The sequence below is a fragment of the Trachypithecus francoisi genome, unplaced genomic scaffold, assembly GCF_009764315.1.
Source record: "Trachypithecus francoisi isolate TF-2019V2 unplaced genomic scaffold, Tfra_2.0 Lachesis_group17, whole genome shotgun sequence".
NCBI classification, from domain to species: domain Eukaryota; kingdom Metazoa; phylum Chordata; class Mammalia; order Primates; family Cercopithecidae; genus Trachypithecus; species Trachypithecus francoisi.
Genome location: NW_022681462.1, coordinates 14,011,244 through 14,038,863, shown reverse-complemented (window position 1 = coordinate 14,038,863; position 27,620 = coordinate 14,011,244). Strand labels below are relative to the sequence as shown.

The 27,620-nt window shown below is 40.0% G+C and overlaps 1 protein-coding gene across 1 annotated transcript in view; it reads left to right on the top strand.

Moving 5' to 3' along the window:
• LOC117099724 overlaps positions 1-16,166 on the top strand; it is a 132,361-nt gene extending 116,195 nt beyond the window's left edge. The window contains exon 3 of the transcript XR_004443973.1: positions 14,971-16,166. The gene's annotated coding sequence lies outside the window, so the exon portion shown is untranslated. The remainder of the gene's footprint in view (positions 1-14,970) is intronic.
• Positions 16,167-27,620: the final 11,454 nt, after the last annotated feature.

Here is a 27,620-nt window from a genome sequence, read left to right as displayed (position 1 = left end):
CTAATAGTATTTCTGCAAACCGCATTATTATGGGTACAGGGCTGCCTTGTGGGATGATGAAAATTTCTTGGGAGTAGTTAGAGGTGATAAGTTGCACAATATAATGAATATATACCAAGTGCCACTGAATTATACATTATGGTTAATAGGTTAATTAGGGTTATGTGAATTTTACCTCAATTTTTAAAACTGCACTACTATGAGTTAATAATACAAAAAAACAAAAAACAAAAATCCAAAAAACAGTTTATAACCAGTCTCATTCTTGTCTTTTTTTTTTTTGAGATGGAGTCTCACTCTGTTACCAGGCTGGAGTACAGTGTCACAATCTCGGCTCCCTGCAACCTCCGCCTCCTGGGTTCAAGTGATTCTCCTGCTCAGCCTCCCGAGTAGCTGGGACTACAGGCACATGCCACCATGCTCAGCTAACTTTTGTATTTTTAGTAGAGACAGGGTTTCACCATGTTGGCCAGGATGGTCTCGATCTCCTGACCTCGTGATCTGCCCACCTCGGCCTCCCAAAGTGCTGAGATTATAGGTGTGAGCCACTGTACCCGGCCTCATTCTTGTCTTTTAAGATAGTGCTTGTATTTTTTTGTGTGTGTGTGTACTTGGCTATTTTACCTTTCTCCCATATATCATTGAAAATAACAGCAAAAGGTGAGTCCAGCCAACTTTCTAAAGGTTGGAACTCAGCAGTGAGGACATCAACATTTAATCACTGCTTATTTTTTGGCTGTAATTCCTACTAGTAAATCATTATCTTTTCACTCTTTTAATGATACTTTCCTATTAGTGCCCATTCTTTCTTTTCTCTTTTCTCAGTACCTTTTCTTGCTCTTGAATTTAACTTTGCCTTACAACAGTGGTCATGTCATATCTCCTGGGGATGTCATAAAGAAGACAGTAAAATAAAACAATTAGCCAGGCATGGTGGCGGACACCTGTAATCCCAGCTACTTGGGAGGCTGAGGCAGGAGAATCACTTGAACTCAGGAGTCAGAGGTTGCAGTGAGGCGAGATCACGCCACTGCACTCCAGCCTGGGCAACAGAGCAAGACTCAGTCTCCAAAAAAAAAAAAAAAAAAAGAAGAAGACAGTATTACTAGAGAACTTCAGTCATTAAGAGATTACTTGTTCCTGATAAAGGCCTGACCATTTTCACTCCTTTCTATTTTGATGGCGAGGGGTAGCAAATCAACCTCCAGAAACCGAAGGGAGAAAATGTTCCTCCCTGTGGGTTTTTGGAGTCAGATAGCCCCAGTTCAGATCCTGGTTCTGTCACTCCCTGTGGGTTTTTGGAGTCAGATAGCCCCAGTTCAGATCCTGGCTCTGTCACATAGTGGCTGTGTGATCTTGGGTCAGTCACTTCGTAAGTCAGATTCCTCATATTAAAAAAAATGAGAAGAACAATAGTACCTACCTCCTAAGGTCCTTGCGAGGGTTGCATGAGATAATGCATATAAATGTCCCTTGGAATTACACACTTGCCTGTGTATCAGTGTCCATGTTCACACTTATTCTTTTTCTACTTGTCTCCTAGTATCTGAAACTACTCTTTGCCTTCCTTACAACAAACACTGAGCTACTTATGCCCCTGCCTGGGGAATGACTCTTTCTCCCATTCTCACTATGCATAAATAAATGCCAGCCAAGGAAGCACCAAGTAGAAAAATGAGCAAGGACTGTATTTGATGAATTTCAGCATTATAAGAAAATAATACAGGAGCATGTGTCAGGCACAGGAAAAACAAACAACCTAATTTCTCTTTGTGATCCTTACTTTTGACTGTATTTTTTTTTCACTACATAAAGTAGCATAGGAGACATAACTAGTGTGCAGAAATTTGGTTAAAACTGCTGTATCCCTTTAGTCTGGGGGAGAGAGTAGCCTTAAACTATAGATGAAAGTTATTCCACATGTTAAATAAGAAAATAGAAAATTGAGTTGTGCAATATTTCTGGGGGTTTTTTGTTTTGTTTCATTTTGGCATGAAAGTGAAATCACCTGATGTGCTATCAGGAGGCAGCAGGGTTCAGAGGAAGAGCTTTGAATTGGGGATTAGGAGATGTGGGTCCTGGCCCTGCCACTAACTGGATGACCTTCAACAGGCTACTTCTTCTAACTGGGGCTGTGTGTTTCCTGAAAAATACAAACTGAATCTGCATCCCCCACCACCACCTATTCTGTTATTTATTTTTACTCCAAAATTCCTTTCCACAGAACAACTCCACTTCTTAGGAATTAAAAAAAAAAATATTTTTTTTTTTTAATCATTTTTTGTGGTGTATTACAAAATGGTTTTAGGTTAAAAATTTTTTAGATCGATTTAATACAGCATCTATTAACATAATTTTAATACAATCATTAATGTATAATCAGAATCCTATATTTCCTTTTGTGACAACACTGGGTTAAAAATTACTGAATCATATTATCTCCAAGTCAGTGTTTTATGTAAAATTTTTTTTTAAGAATAATTTTGTTTAGTGACATATGGCACTATGATTGATACTTACTTGGACGTTCATACTGAAGAAAATATCATGAGTGTGGATAACATGGAGTGGTCTCTTTGAGGGGTATAATTAACTCTTGGTCAAAAGCCATTGAAAGTGTCAGTGTGTGTTCTTAGAAAATATGAATCAAAGATTCTTTTTGTTAGAAATACATAACTTTTTAGTGCTGGTCCTAAATAGCGATTGGATGATAGTTAGATGAAGAATGAGTTTATTTTAACTTCCCAAATATTTTCAGTTCATGTTCATGAGATTGTGTATTGAAAATGTCCTTGATGCCTGCTGGAAGGAATCCCTGTGGAACTCAGAGAGAAGCAGTCTGTGATGGCATGGGAATGGAGCACTGAGTGGAAGGATGCCAGTGCTAAAGTCACAAGGCCCATGTTCAAATCATGCTATTCAACTTGCAGTGGGATAACTGGGCAACTCACTTAACCTTGAGCTTCAGTTGCCTCATCTGTACAATGAGGATAATTATATATTTACTTCCTAGGGTTATTATAAGATGTAAATAAAGTTTAGTATATGGCATTACTTTTAAAAAGTATCACATTTGTCAAAAAGCATTTTGACAGGACAAGGGTGAGGTGATTAAGATACCAACCAGCCTAGCGGTCAGAATTTAAGGAGACCCCCTTCACTCTCAGGATCATACAAGTGCAAAGTCAGCCTTGAAAGTGAGCACCTACTCAAAGTTTGAACTCAGGCTCCTCAGTTCTCTCACTCTCGTCCAGGCCCTGGTGTTTGGCCAAGTAAGCGCCTTTGAATAGGAGCCATACAGCTTCAGATGTGGGTCCAGTTTCTGAAAGACCATTTTTGTTCACATACACTTAGTAGGTCAGGAGCAACTTTTCCTAACAGTTTCCAAAAAATATAATGCTGCTGATTTGTTTTTCTAAGACCACCAGAGTGAGCACAAAAGAACCAGCGAGTAGGCAAGGCTAGGAGCAAAACTGCAAATTTATTCTTTGATCACCTAGCTTCAGGGAAGAAGGTGTGTAGGGTGAGGTCTGTCGGCCTCCGGCAAAGGAGGCCAAGGGAGTCGTCTGGTGGAGCTCTCGGGCGGAGTTCCTGATGCAGTCCCGACAAGAGTGGGGGCTGAGGAAGCCCACGCGGCACGCTCGCCGGCAGCGGCTTTTCTAGGAGTGGAAGGGCAATAGGCGGAGCACAGGCGTGTCGGGGGCATTCCGTAGGTGCGACCAGGTGAATCTTGGTCTCTTTGAATTGACATCACCTGGCGCATGCCAGGTTGGTCTGCACCTTCCTGGGCGCCGGCTGCATTTTCGCACGCGCCGGAAAAGTTGGTGATGAAGAAACGGGAAGTGCGCCATCTTGCCTCCGTTGGTCCAAACAGCTGCTGCTTGTATGAAACAATCTTCCTCTAACTTCTTTTTTCTTTCAATTCCCTTATTATGCTTCTTATATCTCTGTGTATAGTTAGATGTTACAAGATACATTAATTTTGTCTTCAGATATTCTCCTGAAGGTAGTATTTCATTATGACATATTGCTAAACAATACCATGTCTGCATTATTATTTTCTGAAATTTGTAGTAGTGAGGGGGAAGATCTTTTAACTTTAGTTTCTTTAAATTGCTTGCTTTCAAAAAATAAGATTGATAGACTGCTAGCTAGACTAATAAAGGAAAAAAGAAAGAAGATCCAAAAAGCACAATCAGCAATGACAGAGGGGACACTGTCACTATTATGAGCACCTCTATGCACAGAAACTAGAAAACCTAGAAGAAATGCATAATTTCCTGGAAATATACAACTTCCCAAGATTGAACCAGGAAAAAATTGAAACTCTGAACAGACCAACAATGAGTTCTGAAATTGAATCAGTAATGAAAAGCCTACCAACCAGAAAAAGCCATGGTCAGACAGATTCACAGCTGAATTCTACCAGACATAGAAAGAAGAGTTGGTACAAATACTACTGAAACTATTCAGAAAAATAGAGGAGAAGGGACTCCTGTCTAACTCATTCTATGAGGCCAACATCATGCTGATACCAAAGCCTGGCAGAGACATAACAGATAAAGAAAAATTCAGGCCAATATCCCTGATGAGCATAGATGCAAAAATCCTCAACAAAATACTAGCAAACTGAATCCAGGAGGACATTAAAATGCTAATCCACTACGATCAAGTAGGCTTTATTCCTGGGATGCAAGGTTGTTTCAACACATGCAAATCGCTAAATGTGATTCAATACATGAACAGAACTAAAAACAAAAACTACACAATTATCTCAATAGACTCAGAAAAGGCTTTCAATAAAATTCAATGTTCCTTTATGTTAAAAACCCTCAACAAACTAGGCATCAAAGGAACATACCTCAAAATAATAAGAACCATCTATGACAAAGCCATAGCCCATATCATACTGAATGGGCGAAAGCTGAAAACATCCTCCTTGAGAGCCAGAACAAAACAAGGATGCCCATTCTCACCACTCCTATTCAACATAGTACTTACTGGAAGTGTTAGCTAGAGCAGTCAGGCAATAGAAAGAAATAAAAGACATCAAAACAGGAAGAGAAGAAGTCAAACTTATCTCTTTGTAGACAGTATGCTTCTGTACCTAGAAAATGCCATAGTTTCTGCCCAGACTCTCCTAGATCTGATCAACAACTTCAGCTGTTTTAGGACATAAGATAAATATACAAAAATCAGTAGTATTTCTCTGCATCAATAACATTCAAGCTGAGAGCCAAATCAAGAACTCAATCCCATTCACCATGGCCATGCAAAAGGAATAAAATGCCTAGGAATACATATAGCTAACCAGGGAAATGAAAGATCTCTACAATGAGAATTACAAAACACTGATGAAAGAAATTAGAGACAACACAAAGAAATGGAAGAACATTCCATTCTCATGGATAGGAAGAATCAATAGTGTTAAAATGGCCACACTGCCCAAAGCAATTTACAGATGCAATGCTATTCCTATCAAACTACCAATGACACTTTTTACAGAACTCGGAAAAACTATGCTAAAATTCATATGGAAAGAAAAAAGACTAGACAAAGGCAATCCTAAGCAAAAAGAACAAAGCCAGAAGCATCACACTACCCGACCTCAAACTGCACTACAGGGCTACAGTAACCCAAACAGCATAATATTGGTACAGAAACAGTCATATAGACCAATGGAACAGGTTAGAGAACCCAGAAATAAAGCCACACACCTACAACTGTCTAATCTTCAACAAGTTCAACAAAAACGCAACGGGAAAAGGACTGCCTATTCAATAAATGGTACTGGCATAACTGGCTAGCCGTATGTGGAAGACTGAAACTGGACCACTTCCTTTCACCATATACAAAAATCAACTCAAGATGTATCAAAGACTTAAACGTAAAACCTAAAACTATAAAAACCCTAAAAGAAAACCTACGAAATATTAACACTATGCTGGACATATACCCTCGCAAAGATTTCATGATGAAGCCTCCAAAAGCAATTGCAACAAAAACAAAAATTGACAACTGGGACTTAATTAAGCTAAAGAGCTTCTGCACAGCAAGAGAAACTATCACTGGAGTAAGCAGATAGTTTACAGAATGGGAGAAAATATTTGCAAACTATGCATCCAGTAAAGGTCTAATATCCAGACTCTATAAGAAAGTTAAAAAAATTAACAAACAAAAAGAAAACCCATAAAATTAGCAAATGACATGAATGGCCACTTCTCAAAAGAAGGCATACACGCAGCCAACAACCACATGAAAAAATGCTCAACATCACCAATCATCAGAGAAATTTCAATCAAAACCACAATGAGATACCATCTCATACCAGTCAGAATGTTTATTATTAAAAAGTCAAAAAATAACAGATGCTGGTTAGGTTGTAGAGAAAAGTTAACACCTACACACTGTTGGTGGGAGTGTAAATTAGTTCAGCCACTGTGGAAAGCAGTTTGGAGATTTCTCAAAGAACTTAAAACAGAGCTACCATTTGACTCTGCAATCCCACTACTAGGTATATACCCAAAGGAATAAATCGTTCTGCCGCGAAGACACATGCATGTATATATTCATTGCAGTACTATTCACAATAGCAAAGACATGGAATCAACCTAAATGCCCATCAATGGTGGACTGGATAAAGAAAATGTGGCACATATACACCATGGAATACTATGCAGCCATAAAAAAGAATGAAATTATGCCCTTTGCAGCAACATGGATGCAGCTGTAGGCCATTATCCTAAGCAAATTAATGCAGAAACAGAAAACCAAATACCACATGTTCATACTTGTAAGTGGGAGCTATATTGAGTACACATGGACACTAAGGGAACAACAGACATGGGGGCCTACTTGACGGTGAAAGGGTGGGAGGAGGCTGAAGATCAAATAACTACCTATCGGGTACTGTACTCATTACCTGAGTGATGAAATAATCTATACACCAAAACCTTGTGACACACAATTTCCCCAGGTAACAAACCTGCACATGTCCGCTCTGAACCTAAAATAAAAGTTGGAAAGAAAAAAAAAACTGCCTGCTTTCAAGGTAGAAGCCATTTACTTGCCAAGTAAAAAGATGTCACAGGTTATCATTTTTAAAAATCCCAGAGGATAATGGATATGAAAGCAGTTCTTCCAGGCTCAGAGCCAGAGTTCAAGAAACAAATATGAGTTGCCCCTCTGTACAAACAGATTTTTCAAGAGTTGTTCACATGCCCACATGCGCTGGCGGAGGTGGGCTTTTCAGGGTAACAGTTCAGTGACAAACCTCTCAATGAATTATTTAAACAAGAGAGGCTAGTGTTACTAGTTACAGTTTCAGAGCTTTCTAAATTGCTTGCTAGTAGAGTTTTAAACTTTGTTGCCCACTTTTCCATTTGGGTTTCCTCATGCTGCTGTTAAAAGGTTTGACTCACTCTTAAATTTTGCTTTATGATGCCCCATACTTGTCTTTTAAATCTTTGCAGATACCCAGGTTTTATATCCTGAAATTTTATATTTGTCTCTGATGCTCCCATAAGCATTGGTGTGATTTTATTAGTGATATTTTGAAACTAAATCTGTCAGAGATGAATTGTGATTTTTTTAAAGATATGACTATTTAGGGCAGGCTCAATGACTAGCAAAATCCGTAGAAGCAGGAGAACGGGCAAGTAGGTTCCTCAGAAAATGTGATCAACAGTGTAAGTATTGACGAAATTCTTTCAAAGACTGCATTTTTTGCCCTTCAGTAGTTTAGAAGATGGAAAAAAAAGGCTGCAGACCATTTTTTAAGTCTATTAGTTTAATGGAAACTTAGGACATAGATGAAATGTGGTACTTTTAGCCCATTTTTGTTCTGTTGTTAAAGGTAGATATATATATGGGTAAGAATTGCAGCATAGCAATGAGCAAGTATGTATCTACATCAAACTAAATATTTATCATTCCGGCATTTTCCTTTACTACTCAGCATTCTGTATGTTTTGGTTTATAAATTATCTCTCATACAAACTGCTCAAATTGGGCAGGACATAGCTATATGCTAGATGTGTAGGTTGTTAGTTAAAGATGAAAAAATTTCAAATTGAAACTTAGGTAGCAAATCTGCTGAAATGGGTATGAAAGCAGTTCTTCCAGGCCCAGAGCCAGAGTTCACAATGAGTTGCCTCTCTGTACAGATTTTTCAAGAGTTGTGTAATACCACACAAATTTATCAGAGGTTTAAAATGGACAATGTCCTGGATATGAAAGTTACAGGATATTTTTCTTCTCCTTTTTTTTTTAACTTTGCCAAATTTTCAAAATAAGAATGTCATTTAATAAGGATTTGTAATGCATGTTGCCTCAGCTTTGTTGGAGGTGTGCTAAGATCTCAGTGGTGCTGCAAACCAGCATTGGGTGGTGCCAGAGGTGTCACGCATCAGTAGTTTCAGTTGTTGGGGAAAAGGTAAACTTGAGTACTGTCCAAACTGGCATTAATATATATTTAGTTGTCCATAATTCAACAACTATTTGTAGAACGCCAACTATGTGCAAAGCATCATGTGAGGGGTTAGGCAGCCACTGATGAGCTCCAATATGGAGATTCTGTTCTGGGAGAATTCTTTAGATGACATTATGATAATTTCTACAAAGAAATTAGAAGATTCTAAAAGAGCTTGTAATAGCAGAATCTGACCAGGGAAAAGGGCAGAGAGACACTGGATGGTGACGGTGAAGAAGTGACATGTACTTTGAAATCTGAAGAGTAAGCAGAAATTAGCCAAATATGAGGGTAAGAAAAAGGGACCATTCTAAGTAGAGGGAATGGCTTGTGGGAAGGCCCAGAAATAGGAAAAAGAGTGTCAAGGCCAAAAAATTGAAAGGCCATTATGGCTGGAGCCAGCAGAATGAGAAAGTTACTGGTTATGAGATTTTAAAAATTTATTTATGTGTTTTTTAAAAAGACTCTCTGACTGCTCTATGGAGTGAGACTAGAAGGGTAAGAGGGGTACAGGGAGGAGGAGGCTATTACAGTGGTCCAAGTGGGAAAGATGGTGGTCTATGTGGCAGTTGGGGCATCAGGCTTGGGGCATAATAGACAAGTTCCAGAGATAACACAGGAGATAGAGTTGACAAGAATTGCTGCGTGGTTGCTTATGGGAAGTTGTCAAGAATGACTTCCATCAGCTGGCATATACAACAGTCACAGCACCTCCCCTCATGACACCCCTCTGAAGTGGACAGATCAAGAACACTCACTGTCATTTTGTAGATTTGCAAACAAATAAATCAAACAATTGAGTGGTAGCCCCATTTATACAGTCATGCCAATTCTCCTTGACTTGTGTATCTAAATCAGTGTTTGGAACTTCCATTCACAATTGCTTCAAAGAGAATAAAATACCTAGGAATCCAACTTACAAGAGATGTAAAGGACCTCTCCAAGGAGAACTACAAACCACTGCTCAGTGAAATAAAAGAGGACACAAACAAATGGAAGAACATACCATGCTCATGGATAGGAAGAATCAATATCGTGAAAATGGCCATACTGCCCAAGGTAATCTATAGATTCAATGCCATCCCCATTAAGCTACCAATGAGTTTCTTCACAGAATTGGAAAAAACTGCTTTAAAGTTCATATGAAACCAAAAAAGAGCCTGCATTGCCAAGACAATCCTAAGTCAAAAGAACAAAGCTGGAGGCATCACGCTACCTGACTTCACACTATACTACAAGGCTACAGTAACCAAAACAGCATGATACTGGTACCAAAACAGAGATATAGACCAGTGGAACAGAACAGAGTCCTCAGAAATAATACCACACATCTACAGCCATCTGATCTTTGACAAACCTGAGAAAAACAAGAAATGGGGAAAGGATTCCCTATTTAATAAATGGTGCTGGGAAAATTGGCTAGCCATAAGTAGAAAGCTGAAACTAGATCCTTTCCTTACTCCTTATACGAAAATTAATTCAAGATGGATTAGAGACTTAAATGTTAGGCCTAATACCATAAAAATCCTAGAAGAAAACCTAGGTAATACCATTCAGGACATAGGCATGGGCAAGGACTTCATGTCTAAAATACCAAAAGCTATGGCAACAAAAGCCAAAATTGACAAATGGGATCTAATTAAACTAAAGAGCTTCTGCACAGCAAAAGAAACTACCATCAGAGTGAACAGGCAACCTACAGAATGAGAGAACATTTTTGCAATCTACTCATCAAAGGGCTATATCCAGAACCTACAAAGAACTCAAACAAATTTACAAGAAAGAAACAAACAACCTCATCAAAAAGTGGGCAAAGGATATGAACAGACATTTCTCAAAAGAAGACATTCATACAGCCAACAGACACATGAAAAAATGCTCATCATCACTGGCCATCAGAGAAATGCAAATCAAAACCACAGTGAGATACCATCTCACACCAGTTAGAATGGCAATCATTAAAAAATCAGGAAACAACAGGTGCTGGAGAGGATGTGGAGAAACAGGAACACTTTTACACTGTTGGTGGGATTGTAAACTAGTTCAACCATTATGGAAAACAGTATGGCGATTCCTCAAGGATCTAGAACTAGAAGTACCATATGACCCAGCCATCCCATTACTGAGTATATACCCAAAGGATTATAATCATGCTGCTATAAAGACACATGCACACGTATGTTTATTGTGGCACTATTCACAATAGCAAGACTTGGAATCAACCCAAATGTCCATCAGTGACAGACTGGATTAAGAAAATGTGGCACATATACACCATGGAATACTATGCAGCCATCAAAAAGGATGAGTTTGTGTCCTTTGTAGGGACATGGATGCAGCTGGAAACCATCATTCTTAGCAAACTATCACAAGAACAGAAAACCAAACACCGCATGTTCTCACTCATAGGTGGGAACTGAACAATGAGATCACTTGGACTTGGGAAGGGGAACATCACACACCAGGGCCTATCATGGGGAGGGGGAAGGGGGGAGGGATTGCATTGGGAGTTATACCTGATATAAATGATGAGTGGATGGGTTCTGACGTGTTGATGGGTGCAGCACACCAAAATGGCACAAGTATACATGTGTAACAAACCTGCACGTTATGCATATGTACCCTAGAATTTAAAGTATAATAATAATAATATATATAAATTAATTAAATAAAAAAAATAAATAAATAAATAAATAAATCAGTGTTTGAATTGTGAAAATAAAAGTTGTCAATGTAGGTTCTGCCTTGTATAAGGAAGCCTGTTAAAGAACTGTTTCTTGCTTCAGAGTTTTCTATTCAAATGTTCCTATTAACACTTGAAATATCAGATGAGGTATTACTTTGCTATTGACATTTCAGGCTCCAGGTTAATGACTATCTGTCAGGTGTGGCAACATACTCAGAGAGCTGCTAGCTGTTTCTGACTGGGGGAATTTGGCTTAAAAATGTATAAGGTAATTTAGATGCTCCATTCTTGACATTCATTTCAGTGGGCTGTGTTGTTTCTGTTTAACTGCCATATGAGTGACTGCCATCCCTGGCAGGAATTCCCAAAGAACAAGACAATATGTATATGCAGAGATCACAGGAATATTGTTTGTGTTCAGAAGTTCAGCTTTTATTTTTTCAGATATCACCTCAACCTAGGGGTCAATGGAAAGAGACATATTAGACTTATAATGTTATTTTCTATGTAGGAAAAAAAATCAATAGGGAGGGTAAGTGGAAATTTGGCAGAGCACCAGGTAAGCCATGGCAGCTCTTAATCATGCTACAAAACTAGCTAAGGCGTCTGCCTTGATAATTGATTATTTTAAATTGAGGATAGTATATCTCAATTCTATTTAGCTTTTTGTTTTGTTTTTTGTTTGTTTGTCTGTTTGTTTGTCTTTTTGAGATGGAGTCTCACTCTGTCGCCTAGGCTGGAGTGCAATGGTGCAATCTCGGCTCACCGCAACCTCTGCCTCCCAGGATCGAGCAATTCTTCTGCCTCAGCCTCCCGAGTAGCTGGGACTACAGGCGCATACTGCCATCCCTGGCTAAAATTTTTGTATTTTAGTAGAGGTGGGGTTTTGCCGTGTATCCAGGCTGGTCTCGAACTTCTGAGCTCAGGCAATCCACCCGCCTCAGCCTCCCAAAGTGCTAGGATTACAGGCGTGAGCCATCGTGCCAGGCCTATTTAGCAATTTTTAAACTAGGGCTTTATTTGTTGTTTTCTGGGGATTTTTTGTTCTTTAGTAATGATACAAATATTATAAAAGATTCAGAATACCAAAAAGAAGAAAAAGGTAAATTACCCATCTACCCCAGAGGCAACCACTGTTCATAGTTTCTTGGGTATCCAGGTACTTTCTGTGCATATATAAGTAGAGATAGATGATTGCTATATAAATACTAGTGTAATATAGGTAACATTCCACATCTTGTTTTTTTCGCTCAGGAAGGCTAATTTCTAAGGCTAATTAAGGTTAATTTCTGCATTTGATTTTCTTATAGCCTAGTATATGGTAAACTTTTATAAATTTTTATAACTTATAAACTTTTATAAATTATAAGCCTTGTGATTTATAAACTTTTATAAATATTTCATTATGCTCCGAAATACTTCATACACTCAGAAAGAACGTATGGGAACATACATTCTTGCAAACAAGTTGTCTCTCACTGTCTCCACACAGCCCACCTGCCACGCATTTATTAAATCAAACTTGTTAATTGTGTTGAACAAATATTCTGTATCTGCCTAATTTTTGGTCACTTTGTCTATCACTTTCTGACAAAGTGATGTTAAAATTTCTCACTATGATTGTCATGCCAGTTATTCTACGTTTCTACATCAAATCCATTCTCAGCCTTTCTCTACCCACCTCTTTTGCCATCTGATTTTCAGCTAGGTTTTGTTGGTGGGCTTGGTACCATCAAATCAGAGAGCAGACAGAAAAATAAGTCAGGGGATTTAACCTCTCACTACTGTCACTTGCCCTGTCCCACATTCCCTCCCTGCACCACCCAGGTTCTGGCTGCCATCCTCTATGGCTGTAACTCATTCTGAGTAGCCCCTCCTCCACATTCCCAGTTCTCTCTGGCTCCAGTAATACTGTCCCCACCTCTTGTACTCTCATGCCTGAGGGAGTAATGTCATGCCACTCTTGCTAGTTGTTTGGTCCCTCATAGTCCCTCTTGTTCCTTCAACCTATACCCCTCTGTAAATAGTCCGTTCATTACATTATATTCAGTTAAAATCTCTTAAGCTTGGTAACTGTTTCCTTGTCAAGACTCTGACTAAATTTTCCAGATCTTCTTTTAAGTCTGTTCATTTTTGTTTGTAAATTTCAAGGCTATATTGGCAAGTACCCATATAATTATGATTAATGCATCTCCTTTGTGGATTTCTCCTTTTATATATTAATTGTTTTTTAAATATTATTTTATCTAATAGTAACTGATAAGCCAGTCTTCTTTTGGTTTGTATTTACCCAACATAGTTGAGTTTTTTTCATCTTTTGTTTTTCAACCTTTCTGTATTTTTTTGAAGTATTTTTTTGAAGCATCTTTTAGAAAGTTTACAGACTTCTACATAGCAAAAGAAATGATCAATAAAGTAAACAGGCAACCTACAGAATGGGAGAAAATATTTGCAAAGAATGCATTCAACAAATGGCTAATATATAGAATCTACAAGGAACTCAAATAACTCAACAAGGAAAAAACAACCCCATTAAAAAGTGGGCAAAGAACATGAACAGACATTTCTCAAAAGAACACATACAAGTAGCCAACAAACAGGAAAAAAATGCTCTGCATCACTAATCATCAGAGAAATGCAAATTAACACCACCATGAATACCGTCGTACACCAGTCAGAATGGCTATTAATAAAAAGTTGAAAAGCAGCAGATGTTGGCAAGGATGTGGAAAAAAGGGAACACTTATACATTGTTGGTAAGAACATAAATTAGTAAAACCCCTAAGGAAAATAGTATGGAGATTTCTCAAATAACTAAGGATAAAACTACCCCTTGATCCAGCAATCTCATTACTGGCTATCTACCCAAAAGAAAAGAAATCATTATATAAAAAAGATATTTGCACCCTTATGTTTATTGCAGCAATATTTACAATAAGATATGGAATCAACCTAAATAGTGTCCATCAGTGGATGATTGGAGAAAGAATATGTGAGATATATATATCATATATATCATATCATACATATATCATATATATGGGATAACTATTCATCATTTAATGTTTTAATATATATTTTTACCTCAAACGTATTTTCAGTGCTTCAGATACAATTTAATCTTAAGTCTTCAAAGGCCTCCTGAAATAAAAAAAAGAAGTACACTTTCTTTTTAAGCTTTTTTACTTTCTGGTAGTCAGTTTCCCCCCACAGTCTTCAGTTTTACCCTTAGAATTCACAAACTTCATCAGACCATCTGTGCTCATGGACTTGGACCTCTCCAGAGGGAAACTTCGGGCTCGCCTCCAGATGCGCTGTGCCAGTATACCCACTGCTTGTGACACCCCAAATAGGACTGTGTAGTAATTCGTCGCCATCATACCATAGTCCTGAAGCAACACCCACTGTGAGCATCAACTTGGGCCAAGGATTCTTGGCCTTGCCCTGCTCTAAGAGGATATTGGACAGAATCTTGTACAGTTGAGCAGTCAGCTTAACATGGAATCACTAGGCAGGTGTTTCAGAGCAAACTCTCACTGACAGGTATACCATGAATCAGTCTTCCTTAGAAGACTGCATGACCAGAGCCTGGGACAACCTGTCCTGAGTTTGTTCCAGATGTATTCTCTTAAATGCTCATCTGACACAACTTTGCCACCCTTAATTCTTTTCCACCTTTAGTTTTTGGCAGCAGTCGCTGGCATTCAGGGATACCATGGCCTTAAAAAAACAGATACTATAATCAGGATCAAGAACTGACATTTCATATAGCAATCCTTGATGCTTCTCATGCCATCATTTTTCATGTTCACAGTGATTTGGCCTGACACCATCTTGCCATGTTGCTGCCTGAAGGTTTTAATTCTGGCCTGCTTCTTACGCATCAGGTCAGCCAGTATATCTTTCAAATTCATGGAGGAAGCAGTGGCATGCTGGACAGCAAGAATACAAAAAAAATGCATTCTTCATTCCCAAGAGCAAGGTGGCAACAGTGAGTAATGACATTGCAGGTGAACTGCAGGATATGGTGGAGACAGGAGGTAAAGGAGCTGCCTCAGGAATAGGAACCACCACCACCTCTCCAGAGGTCATACCAATGAAGTGGACAAGGTTGAAAGGAGGCACTTCACAATATACTTATTTTATATTAACTGAGCTTCCAAATGTGGGCAGCCTAGTGCAGTACATGTAGCACTGAATTCCTAATAAAGTACTCCTAACATCAGTTCTGCTACTGATTGGCTGTGTAGTAGTAAGTAAACTATTTGTTGTTTCTTTGCCTCCCTCAATCCTTTGGCCTTTAACTAGTAAAATATAAATGTAGCACAAGAGTTCTGGTCAGATGAGTCTTTAATATTTAATTTGAGGAATTCCTGGCTCCAGGGCCAGTTTTTATTTTCTAATGAAGTCCTCATGGGGCAGTGCATCAATACCATCTCCTCCTTCCTCCCTGTCCTCCCGTCGGCCCCACACTGCACACCCCAGCCTCTTCCAAACAAGGTTTTTCTGTGACCCTATATAAAACGATAGCAACTAGAAACAAAATGGGTGGACAACTCATGCATTCTATTATTTTTGCATATTTATTTAAGAGCACTTACACTTCTTTTCAAAAGTTGGGCTCCCCCATCATAGAGATTACTTCCGAGGGCAATAAAGAGGTGTAAAATAATGACAAAAATGCCACAAAGATGATTAAATAGATTTGTGAGAAAAAAGTTAAGAATTAAGCCAGAGAATGAAAAACTTATATGGGGTAGGGAAGAGCTTACTGCAATAGTGACTTTGATCCTTGCCCTCACTAAGGTCAGGACAATAAGAAAGTAATCATGAAGGAATTAATTATAAAGTAATCATGAAGGAATTAATTATATTAGATACAGGCAGAGAGGTCTATTAAGATATTAGAAAGAAAGTTGTCCTTTCTGTCCTGATCTGTTACAGCTTTCCCAGAATCAGAGAAGCGGACTATCCCTTCAGAGCTCATCAAGTCCACCAGCTTCCCAGAGAAACACTTACTAACCTGAGTCTTTTTTTTTTTTTTTTTTTTGAGAACGAGTCTCGCTCTGCCGCCCAGGCTGGAGTGCAGTGGCCAGATCTCAGCTCACTGCAAGCTCCGTCTCCCGGGTTCACGCCATTCTCCTGCCTCAGCCTCCGGAGTAGCTGGGACTACAGGCACCCGCCACCTCTCCCGGCTAGTTTTTTGTATTTTTTTAGTAGAGACGGGGTTTCACCGTATTAGCCAGGATGGTCTCGATCTCCTGACCTCGTGATCCGCCCGTCTCGGCCTCCCAAAGTGCTGGGATTACAGGCTTGAGCCACCGCGCCCGGCATAACCTGAGTCTTAAAAACGTCTCCTGAAGAAACATTATACTCTCCTTTAGTGTCTTATTTTGATGTCTTTTAATTCTTGCAGCAAGAACACATTAATGCCAAATAGAAACCCCTCTGCAGTTAAGCACATTTCCTCTTTCCTCTGGGAAGGAAGAACAGAAGATCACCAGCCTCCACTGCATGTGACATCCCTCACTAAATTCCTCTACCATGTCATTCTTTTCTTCCTTTATATTTCCCTAGTCGTCACTGGATCTAGGTCCCAAAACCTTAATTATTGTTCTTATCTCTCTGATTTTATGATGAATGGCAATCCTGACACCTCCTGACACTGAGAAGTAGAGAATTCTTGACTTTATCTTTGTATTAAAAATTTAAATGCAATGGAATATATGAGCAGAAATAGGCTCTTTTTCTTCTGCAGATCACCAGTTGCAAGATTCTTTTCATAAAAACAAGTGTATCATTTTTCTATTGGAAGTACATTTTTTTGTGAATCATGAAAAACTTAATCTCAAGCTCTGTAGCTGTCAGAGAAATGAATGGCTCTTCTATTTTGAAATGGCTGTCAACACATACGAGGACTGGGTAATGTTTCTTTTTGGTGAACTGTCAGGCTTCTCTTTATGAAGCTGGCATGTTACAGGTAGCTAAAGTAGCTTCTCATTGTCAGGAATTGGTACAAGCAGTTGTTTCTCTACCCATGGCTTATAGTCCTCTTGCCTAAGGCTGAAGGGTATTCTGAGTTGCATCATACTTAATGCAGAGAATTGAACAAAATGCTGTTTTGCATTTATTTTCAAATTATTTTATTGAGGCAAAATTTGCATAACATAAAATTAACCACTTTAAGGTGAAAAACTCAGAGGCATTTAGTATATTCACAATATTTTGCAAGTACCATGTATATTAAATTCCAAAATATTTTATCACCCCATGAAGAAAATCCGTACCCACTTACCACAAGGCCCTAGAAACCATCTATCTGCTTTCTATCTCTATGAATTTACCCATTCGGGATATTTCATGTAAATGGAATCATCCCATATGTGACCTTTGTGTCTGGCCTCTTTCCACTTAGCCTAACGTTTTCAAGTTCATCCATGTCACAGCATTCTCTTTTTATGACTGAAAAATATTAAATTGTATGCATATACCACAAGTGGTTTATTCATTCATCTATTGATGGACACCTGGGTTGTTGCCACCTTTGACTATTATGAATTGTGCTGCTATGAACATTTGTGTACTATTATTTATTTGTTGTTTGTTAGTTAGTTTGTTTGTTTCGAGACAGAGTCTCACTCTGTCACCCAGGCTGGAGTGCAGTGGTGCAATCTCGGCTCACTGCAACCTCCGCCTCCCGGGAGGCGTGCCACCACACCCAGCTAATTTTTTGTATTTTTAGTAGAGGTGGGGTTTCACTATATTACCCAGGATGGTCTTGATCTCCTGACCTCGTAATCCTCCTGCCTCAGCCTCCCAAAGTGCTGGTATTTATTTGAATACCTGTTTTCAGTTCTTATGACTGGAATTGCTGGGTTGTATGGTAATTTTATGTTTTACCCTTTTAGGAATTGACAAATTACTTTTCTATATTTATTTTTGAAAGAGAAAACCCACAGCATTAATGAAATGAACTTGAGGTATAGTTCCCTGAACCTGAGGAGGATTTTCTGAAGAATAAAAGGAAGGCCAGTTGCAGTGGCTCAAGCCTGTAATCCCAGCACTTTGGGAGGACAAGGTGGGTGAATCACCTGAGGTCAGGATTTCGAGACCAGCCTGGCCAGCTGACCAAGATGGTGAAACCCCATCTCTACTAAAAATATTTTTAAAAGTTAGCCAGGCATGGCTGTGGGCACCTGTAATCCCAGCTACTTGGGAGGCTTAGGCAGGAGAATCACTTGAACCTGGGAGGCAGAGGTTGCAGTGAGCCGAGATGGCACCACTGCACTCTAGCCTGGGCAACAAGAGCGAAACTCCGTCTTAAAAAAAAAAAAAAAGAATAAAAAGATACATACTTGTTGGCAGCAAAGATATTTTAGCTGACTGTCCTCTGCTCCTGGACAGACAGGACCAAAATATACTTGGAACAACAGCAATGACCCACAATCTCTGTAAATAGCAGGGGAAGGAATCTCAAATTAGCCCCAGAACCCAGTTACATTTTTGCCATGTTGTTTCTCTGAGATGCTTCAATCAGTACAATCGATTGCCCTTTGGCTATGTTCCTACTATAATTAACCTCAAACCTAATGATGAGAATTGGTTTAAATGAAGAAGTCAATTCTGATGAGGTATATTCTAAGGAAAACCCGAAAAACATTCTAAGGTTGGCAGAAGTCAGGTTTGTGCCCCTTTCTTCTTATCAGCTTACGTATCTACCCTTTGAGTGTTTGACTAATGTTAGCAAATTAATTACCATTTAATTATGATGTAGAAAGACATCTACCTATTTTCCAGAAGCTGCTACTCTGTTATAGGTAAATTGGTATGAAGATTAATCTAATTTGCCTGTTGTAGAAATAGGCTGGACTTTAAAAAATTCATGCCTTATGTTCAGTTTTCAGAATGTTCCCATAGACATTGCCTTTTATGACATTGCTATTGAAGATGTAGTAGAGGCCTGAATGATACCCATCCTACAGTGCCAGTGAAAGGCTGCAGGAGACAATTCACCATTCCTATCCCTCTATGCTTGATAAAGCTGTGCTGGTCATAAAATGAACTTGTCTTGGTAAGGGAGGTACAGCCCTCAGAACCTGAGGAGGATTTTCTGAAGAATAAAAGGACCCAAAGGGGTGTGTATGGAATGGAGGTGTGTGATTGGATGAAAACTATAACAGGGTCAAAATAGAAACATTAGAAACAAAGGCCTCCCTTTCTTGGAGGTTTTGTTCAAGTCAGTATAATTGAGATAAATGGCCACATAATGCACCCAGAAAATGAGCTCATCCGTTGTGGATCCTGCCGTGTTATAATTCAGAATTACTCCTCAAAATTACAAAGCTGTTACAGTCTGAGTGGCAAGGTTGCCAGAGAATGAATCCTCAGAGAACCCTGGCTAGCCCAAGTCAGAGGAACCACTCCTTGGCTGCTAATCCACTGTGTCTATAATAGTTCCCTGACATTATGCTGCCTGAGTCACATGCTCTTGGAGAAGATGACATCAGGTTTAAGTAGAAAGGTCAAAAGAGGACAGGGAGGCAGGGCAAGTTGGTGCTAGGCAGATGAACCCTCAATCAGATGTCTTAGAAACAGATTAAGGTGAACACACTACAGGGGATCTCACTGTCTTCACACAGAAAATGACTTCTCCTTGAGGAGGGCTCACAAATTCCTGAGAGTAATGATTATGCCTATGGAGAAACAAAATGTCCCTGAAGTGGAATTTTTGAACCCACTTATATATAATTGGTCGTGGCAGACAGGAGAAAGTCTGACACTGCAGGCTTCAAACATATTCAGGAAGATGTAGTTCATAGAACAGTTCATGTTAAAACCTTAAGTCTCAATCTCTCCTTATCCCAGGTTGTCACTTTAAAATATTAGGCTAGTTAGATCTCTAAAGTTTGATTAACATTTTCCAAGGACAGGAGAAATTATTCTTGGTATGGGAGTTGATATTCCTCTTTCAGTAATTTATCTCCTTGAGCTATTACAAAACACTGAATATATTGTTACTTTTGATATTTTCAAAAAATCTTGGAAAATGCATCTGATGCAAATTGGTAACTCACAGCAGTATTTTTGGATGATACCTGGGTTCACTGCCCACATGAGCTGAGCCCAAGCTCCACATTATATTGTGGAGGTTGTCAGGCGATATCCTTTCAGCTGGCACACCAGGCCCTTCCTTTTCTCACCAGAGCAGAGAACAAGTTTTTGGTAAACGTGAAGGCTCATATGACTAATGAGACTTGGTTTGGCCCTAATGAGATTCTAAGTCCCATTACACCAAAATAGAAATCAGAGCATCACATCAACCTTCAGAGCATCACATCAACCTTGTGAAAGCCCCAAGAACTATTCCCGTCTCTAATACAGGGAGAATGAATTGCACAACCTCAATTTTTAAAAAATCCTTAAATGTTTCCATACTCACCAAATCCTGCATTCTGATCCCAGCAGCAGTAGCAAGGGAGTTTGTGGGAGGGCTCAGTTTCTCCAGTATCAACCCAAAAGGTCAGGAATGTGTTTCAGCTGCCCTCAGGAAAGTACTATCAATTTATCACACATAAGGTTTACCTAACCCCTTAGAAGCTATCTCTGTGTTGTTTGTTTGTTCATTTTAAGAAATGTGTCGCCGGGCGCGGTGGCTCAAGCCTGTAATCCCAGCACTTTGGGAGGCCGAGACGGGCGGATCATGAGGTCAGGAGATCGAGACCATCCTGGCTAACACGGTGAAACCCTGTCTCTACTAAAAAATACAAAAAACTAGCCGGGCGAGGTGGTGGGCGCCTGTAGTCCCAGCTACTCGGGAGGCTGAGTCAGGAGAATGGCGTAAACCCAGGAGGCGGAGCTTGCAGTGAGCCGAGATCCAGCCACTGCACTCCAGCCAGGGTGACAGAGCAAGACTCCGCCTCAAAAAAAAAAAAAAAAAAGAAAGAAATGTATCTTGCTCTGTCACCCAGGCTGGAGCACAATGGCACCATCACAGCTCACTGCAGCCTCAACCTTCTGAGCTCAAGGGATCTTCCCACTTTAGCCTCCCAAGAAGCTAGGACAGTTGCACACCACCAGACCCAACTAATTTTGTTTTGTTTTGTTTTTTAGATAGATGGGGTCTCACTATGTTGTCCTGGCTGATCTTGAACTCCTGGGCTGAAGCAGTCCTCCAACTTTGGCCTCCCAAAGTTCTGGAATAATAGGCATGAGCCACTGTGCTTGGCCTAGAAGCTATTTCTGTAACCCATTTATTCCCAGATTCCCAGTCTATGACTACAATGGAAAGTATACTTCCATTTCATACCAAAAATATTACAGTATTCTCTCCTACGAACCCACTTGCTGGAAATTCACCTCTCTCAAAGTGGTTTCAACTATATGTGAAACTTTACTGGTGCTACCTTATATTTGCTCTAAAGCAGAGCTCTCCCATGCTTCCTCTCTCACTTTTTCAACTCATTGTTTTGACCTTCAGGAGAGCTCTGCTGTCATGTTTTCATATCTACCCACTGATGCCCACTGTTATCCTGACTTCAGCCTCAGGAAAGATAAACTTTTTCCTTTGGTCCAAAGAAAACATCCTGATAATGATTCCTGCTTTTTGGTGGGGGCTAGGATGAAGATGTAATACCTTTTGGGCCTAGGGGTTATTTACCTGGATCTTCTTATCAAAATATACTGGTTGTTTCCTTCTCTGAACTGCTGTTGTCCCTGTTGCCACTCTGACAAAAATAGAAGCTTGATGTTGTAGCTTCCCTGGGCACAGCTTACTCTCAGCATGAGCCTACCTTTTCATACCTCAAAGTCCAGGACCAAATAGATCCCTAATTCAGAGACAGGTAGAGGTCCCTCCTTCTACAGTCCATAGTTTTTGTTTATTTCCCACATGGGGATTATCCACTTCCAAGGATGACTGATAGTGGGAACATTCATTCTCTCAAAAGAAAAAGCCTACTTCCACCCAGCCATTCAGCCCAACAGGTGCTCCTTGGCCCCAACAATACAATCTAAAAATGGTCTAATATTCACCTGTTTCCCAAAGTCAGGACTAGTGTCTTATCCATGGTCACTTTTTAAACATTTGTATTTTCTACCCTTACTATTTCTTAGTTACAGAGATCTCTTGGTCCATTAATTAGTACATCAGTCAGGGTTTGGTATGGGTCTGGAAAGAGAGGGCATACTCCATGTGGGCAATTGAGAGTAGTCAAGGCACTATTTACAAGGCCTGAGCAGGGTTTGCAGAAATCAGCAATAGCACATAGTATCTGGAGTTTGCAACAATGAGGGGCTATTACTGCTCGTAATTCTGAAATGGAAAGGGGAATATGTGTTTGCCAGAACTCACAAAGCATATGGAGAGAACCGTGTGACGCAAGTGCTAGCTTTCAGTAGACAAACTCAGCCAACCTTGGGCACCCTGGTGGGGTGGAAGCTGGGGAATAAATACCCCGACCTCACTTTCCTCCATTTTCCACTCTTCTGCCACAGTGCTGCTCATCACCACAGTGCCACCCCACTCACCAAGCTCATCACTAAGCCAGAATGTAAAGGTGCTTGTTGATGTGGTCAGTGTAGATCAGCCTCCTAGGGCCTTAGCAGGGTAGAAAAGGACAGAAAGTAGCTCCGGAGGGGCAAAAGAAGTTACCTGATGAAATTTACTATTGGGAAACTCAACCTTTTTTTCTCAATTTATTTCTTAAAAGTTGCAAGAAATCTTCTAGTGTTAGTGTAGGGATTCTACAATTAGATTCACCTCATTTTTGCCTCTTGATTTTAAAAGCTTTCACCATGTGCCCTCTAAATCATTGCTTTCACAAACCCAAGAGCTCTAATCGTTTTTGTTGTTCCCTACTCAGCAGTAGCCCTTCATCGTCAAACTTTTTTTTTTTTTTTTTTGAGACGGAGTCTTGCTCTGTCGCCCAGGCTGGAGTGCGGTGGCCTGATCTTGGCTCACTGCAAGCTCCGCCTTCCGGGTTTACGCCATTCTCCTGCCTCAGCCTCCCGAGTAGCTGGGACTACAGGCGCCCGCCACCCCGCCCGGCTAGTTTTTTTGTATTTTTTAGTAGAGACGGGATTTCACCGTATTTCACCATATTAGCCAGGATGGTCTCGATCTCCTGACCTCATGATCCGCCCGTCTCGGCCTCCCAAAGTGCTGGGATTACAGGCTTGAGCCACCGCGCCTGGCTATCGTCTAACATTTTATTGTAACTCTCTGCTCCTGAATATCTTCAATAATTTCCTTAAGGTTCAGCAACTAAAACTGCATGCGTTATTCTAGAAGCATACATCCCAAGGTAAGAATGGAAAATATGCTAATTAAATCATAACTTTCAGAACAATAAAAATTAAAATAAAATTTAAGGAAATAAGAAACGATAACAGTGTTAAGAATTGAAACAATTTAGAGGCAGTCAGGAATGATTAGGAATTAGCACCACATAGACCATAGACTTAAATTCATAGCAGGCCTTGGGGTAGAAGTTTCCATAAGTTTAATGTATTTCTGGTGGCTTGAAATTGATTCTGTTTATTGAGAATATTTTGCATAGCATAATCCAATACCACCCATGACTATATACAAAATGTGCATAAATCTAGCCCCCAAATAAAATGTCAAATGTGATAATAGCACCAAAGCCTGAAGGGGATGGGACTAAAGGTAAGAACGGGGGAGGGAAAAAGTGGTTAAATTTTCCATTCTTTTTTTTTCGAGATGGAGTTTTAGTCTGTTACCCAGGCTAGAGTGCAGGGGCACAATCTTGGCTCACTGCAACCTCCGCCTCCAGGGTTCAAGTGATTCTCTGGCCTCAGCCTACCTAGTATCTGGGATTACAAGCATACATCACCACGTCTGGCTCTTTTTTTTTTTTTTTTTGTACAGACAGGGTTTCACCATGTTGGCCAGGCTGGTCTTGAACTCCTGACCTCAAATGATCCGCCCCCCTCGGCCTCCCAAAGTGCTGGCATTACAGGCGTGAGCGCCCGGCCAAATTTCCAATTCTGTTTAAGAATGGGTAGCTATTAATTTTTGATGTTGATGTAAAAATGTAGGCTTAAATATGTCAGGGCAACCATTAGCACTGTAAAGATGGGAATTAAAACTGTTTTAAATTTTACTTTTTATTGATATATAGTAGGTGTACATATTTTCAGGGTACATATAATTTGTAAAGATCAAATCAGCGTAATTAGAAGATCCATCACCTTAAATATTAGTCTTTGGCCAGGCGCAGTGGCTCACTCCTGTAATCCCAGCACTTTGGGAGGCCGAGGCGGGCGGATCACCTGAGGTCAGGAGTTCAAGACCAGCCTGGCAAACATGGTGAAACCCATCTCTACTAAAAATACAAAAATTACCTGGGTGTGGTGGTATGCGCCTGTAATCCCAGTTACTCGGGAGGCTGAGGCAGGAGAATCGCTTGAACTCAGGAGGCAGAGGTTGCAGTGAGCTGAGATCGTGCCATGGCACTCCAACCTGGGTAACAAGAGCAAAACTCCATCTCACAAAAAAAAAAAAAAAAAATCATCTTTTCTTTATGCTGGAAACAATTGAATTATTCTCGTCTAATGATTTTGAAATATACTATAGATATTGTAAAATATGATCATCCTATTGATCTATCAAACACTAGGTTTTATTTCCTCTATCATACTGTATATTTGTACCCATTAGTCTACCTCTCTTCACCCCCTCACCCCATGCTTTCTGGTGCCCGTGGTAACCACCAATCTATTCTCTATCTTCTTGATAGTCACTTTTTAAGCTCCCACATACGAGTGAGAACAAGTGATATTTGTCTTTCTGTGCGTGCCTTGTTTCACTTAATATAATGACCTCCAGTTCCATCCATATTGCTGCATGTAACAGGAATTCATTCTTTCTTGTGGCTGAATAATGTCCTGTTGTGTATATATAACACATTTTCTTTATCCATTCATACATTAATGGACACTTAGGTTGGTTCCATATTTTGGCTATTATGAATAGTGCTACAATCAACTTGGAAGCGCAGAAGTCTCTTTGACACGTTGATTTCATTTCTTTTGGATATATATATAAGTAGAAAAATTGCTGAATCATATGATAGCTCTATTTTTAGATTTTTGAGGAACTTCTATACAGTTTTCCATAGTTGTTGTACTAATTTACATTCCCACCAACAGTGTGTGAAGGTTCTCCTTTCTTCACATCCTTGTCAGCATCTGTTATTGCCTGTCTTTTTGACAAAAACCAATTTTAATTAGGGTGAGATATCTCGTTGTGATTTTGATTTGCATTTCTCTGGTGACTAGCAATGTTGAGCCTTTTTTTCATATTATTATTGGTCATTTATATGTCTTCTTTTGAGAAAGTCTATTCAGATCTTTTGCCCATTTTTAAATTGGATTATTTGTTGTTTTGCTATTGAGTTATTTGAGTTCCTTATATATCCTGGTTATTAATCCTTTGGCAGATGAGCAGTTTGCAAATATTTTCTTCTATTCTGTGGCTTGTCTGTTTACCTTGTTGCCTCCTTTGCTGTGCAGAAGGTTGATGTAATCTCATTTGTCTTTTGTTTTGGTTGCCTGTGATTTTGAGGTCTTACACCAAGAATTCTTTGCCAAGACCAATGTCCTGGAGCATTTCCCCAATGTTTTCTTCTAGTAGTTTCATAGTTTCAAGTCTTAAATTTAAGTCATCAGTCTATTTTACTTGATTTTTGCATATAGTGAGAGATAGGGGTCTAGTTTCAGTCTTCTGCATATGGTTATCCAGGTTTTTCAGCACCTTTTATTGAAGAGACTATTCTTTCCCCATTGTATGTGCTTGGTGTCTGTGTTGAAATGAGTTGGCTGTAAATACGTGGATTTATATCAGGGTTTTCTATTCTGTTCCATTGGTCTGTGTGTCTGTTTTTATGTGAGTACCTTGCTGGGTATCAAAACTTTTAAACACTGTATGTGGGAGAAAAAGAATAACAAAATTTTACCATTTAGAAAAAAATCAGTAACGGAAAAAATGTCCAACGAGAAAGCATAATGAGTAGGAAACATAAATTACAATGACAGGCATACCACATTTGTCTTTGTTATATATCTACAATTCTTTTTTTTTTGAGACGGAGTCTCGCTCTGTCACCCAAGCTGGAGTGCAGTGGCCAGATCTCAGCTCACTGCAAGCTCCGCCTCCCGGGTTCATGCCATTCTCCTGCCTCAGCCTCCCGAGTAGCTGGGACTACAGGCGCCCGCCACCTCGCCCGGCTAGTTTTTTGTATTTTTTAGTAGAGACGGGGTTTCACCATGTTAGCCAGGATGGTCTCGATCTCCTGACCTCGTGATCCGCCCGCCTACGGCCTCCCAAAGTGCTGGGATTACAGGCTTGAGCCACCGCGCCCGGCCTACAATTCATTTTTGACTCCTCTGTCACTCACCATGTCTGTGCAGTTGACTCACTTGATTTTTCCTTGGAAAAGGCTGTGTCTGACCCTTTCCATTCCCACTACCACTCCTCTAGTTCCCTGGAGCCTGTGCTAATTAAGTAGCTCTAGCACAGTGGTTGTTTTTCTTTTCTTTCTTTTTTTTTTTTTTTTTTTTTTGAGGCAGGGTCTCACTCTTGTCGCCCAGGCTGCAGTACAGTGGCACGATCATGGCTCACTGCAGCCTTGACCTCCCCAGGCTCAGGTGATCCTCCCACTTCGGCCTCTCAAGTAGCTGGTACTACAGGTGTGCACCACCATGCCTGGCTAATTTTTGCATTTTTTTGTATGAGGTTTGGTCATGTTGCCCAGGCTGGTCTCGAACTCCTGGGCTCAACCTATCTACATGCCTCAGCCTCTCACCATGCTAGGATTACAAGTGTGAGCCACCATTCCCAGCCCACAGCATATTCTGCCTCGGCCTTACCCACAGCAATGAGCAATATTCATAAAACATAACCTCACACCCCTGCTCAGAAGCCTTCAGGAGCTCCTTATTTCTCACCATCTACCCTCTTAGCTGGTTTTTGAGACCTTGTATAAGATGATCCCATTTCGCTGTGTTTTGTCAATTCTTAGACGCATTTTTTTAAAAAGACCTTTGAAACATCTCTGAAATCAGAGTGCATGTTATAGTCGATGGCAATCATGGTGTCTTAGATTCAATGGTTCTTTTCCCAGTTTGCCTTGGCTACAGGATACCTCTGTGCTAGAAAACAAGACTTCTCTCTTTGTTATGCCATGACTCATTCTTTTATAGCTCCAAACTTTTATGTAGACATCTCCCTCTGTCTGGGTATCCCTCTTCCTCTGCCTCCATTAACATATCTCCCTGTAAAAATCAGCTCATCTTTAATAAGGCCCAGCTCAAAGGCCACCGCCTCAAAGAATACTTTATCCACCACCCTAGTGGGAACAACCATCCCTCTGAATCCTCTCAGTCCCTTCTTTCTAAGTCTAGCATCTGGTATCACATAGTTCTTTTTAGTTAAACACTTGC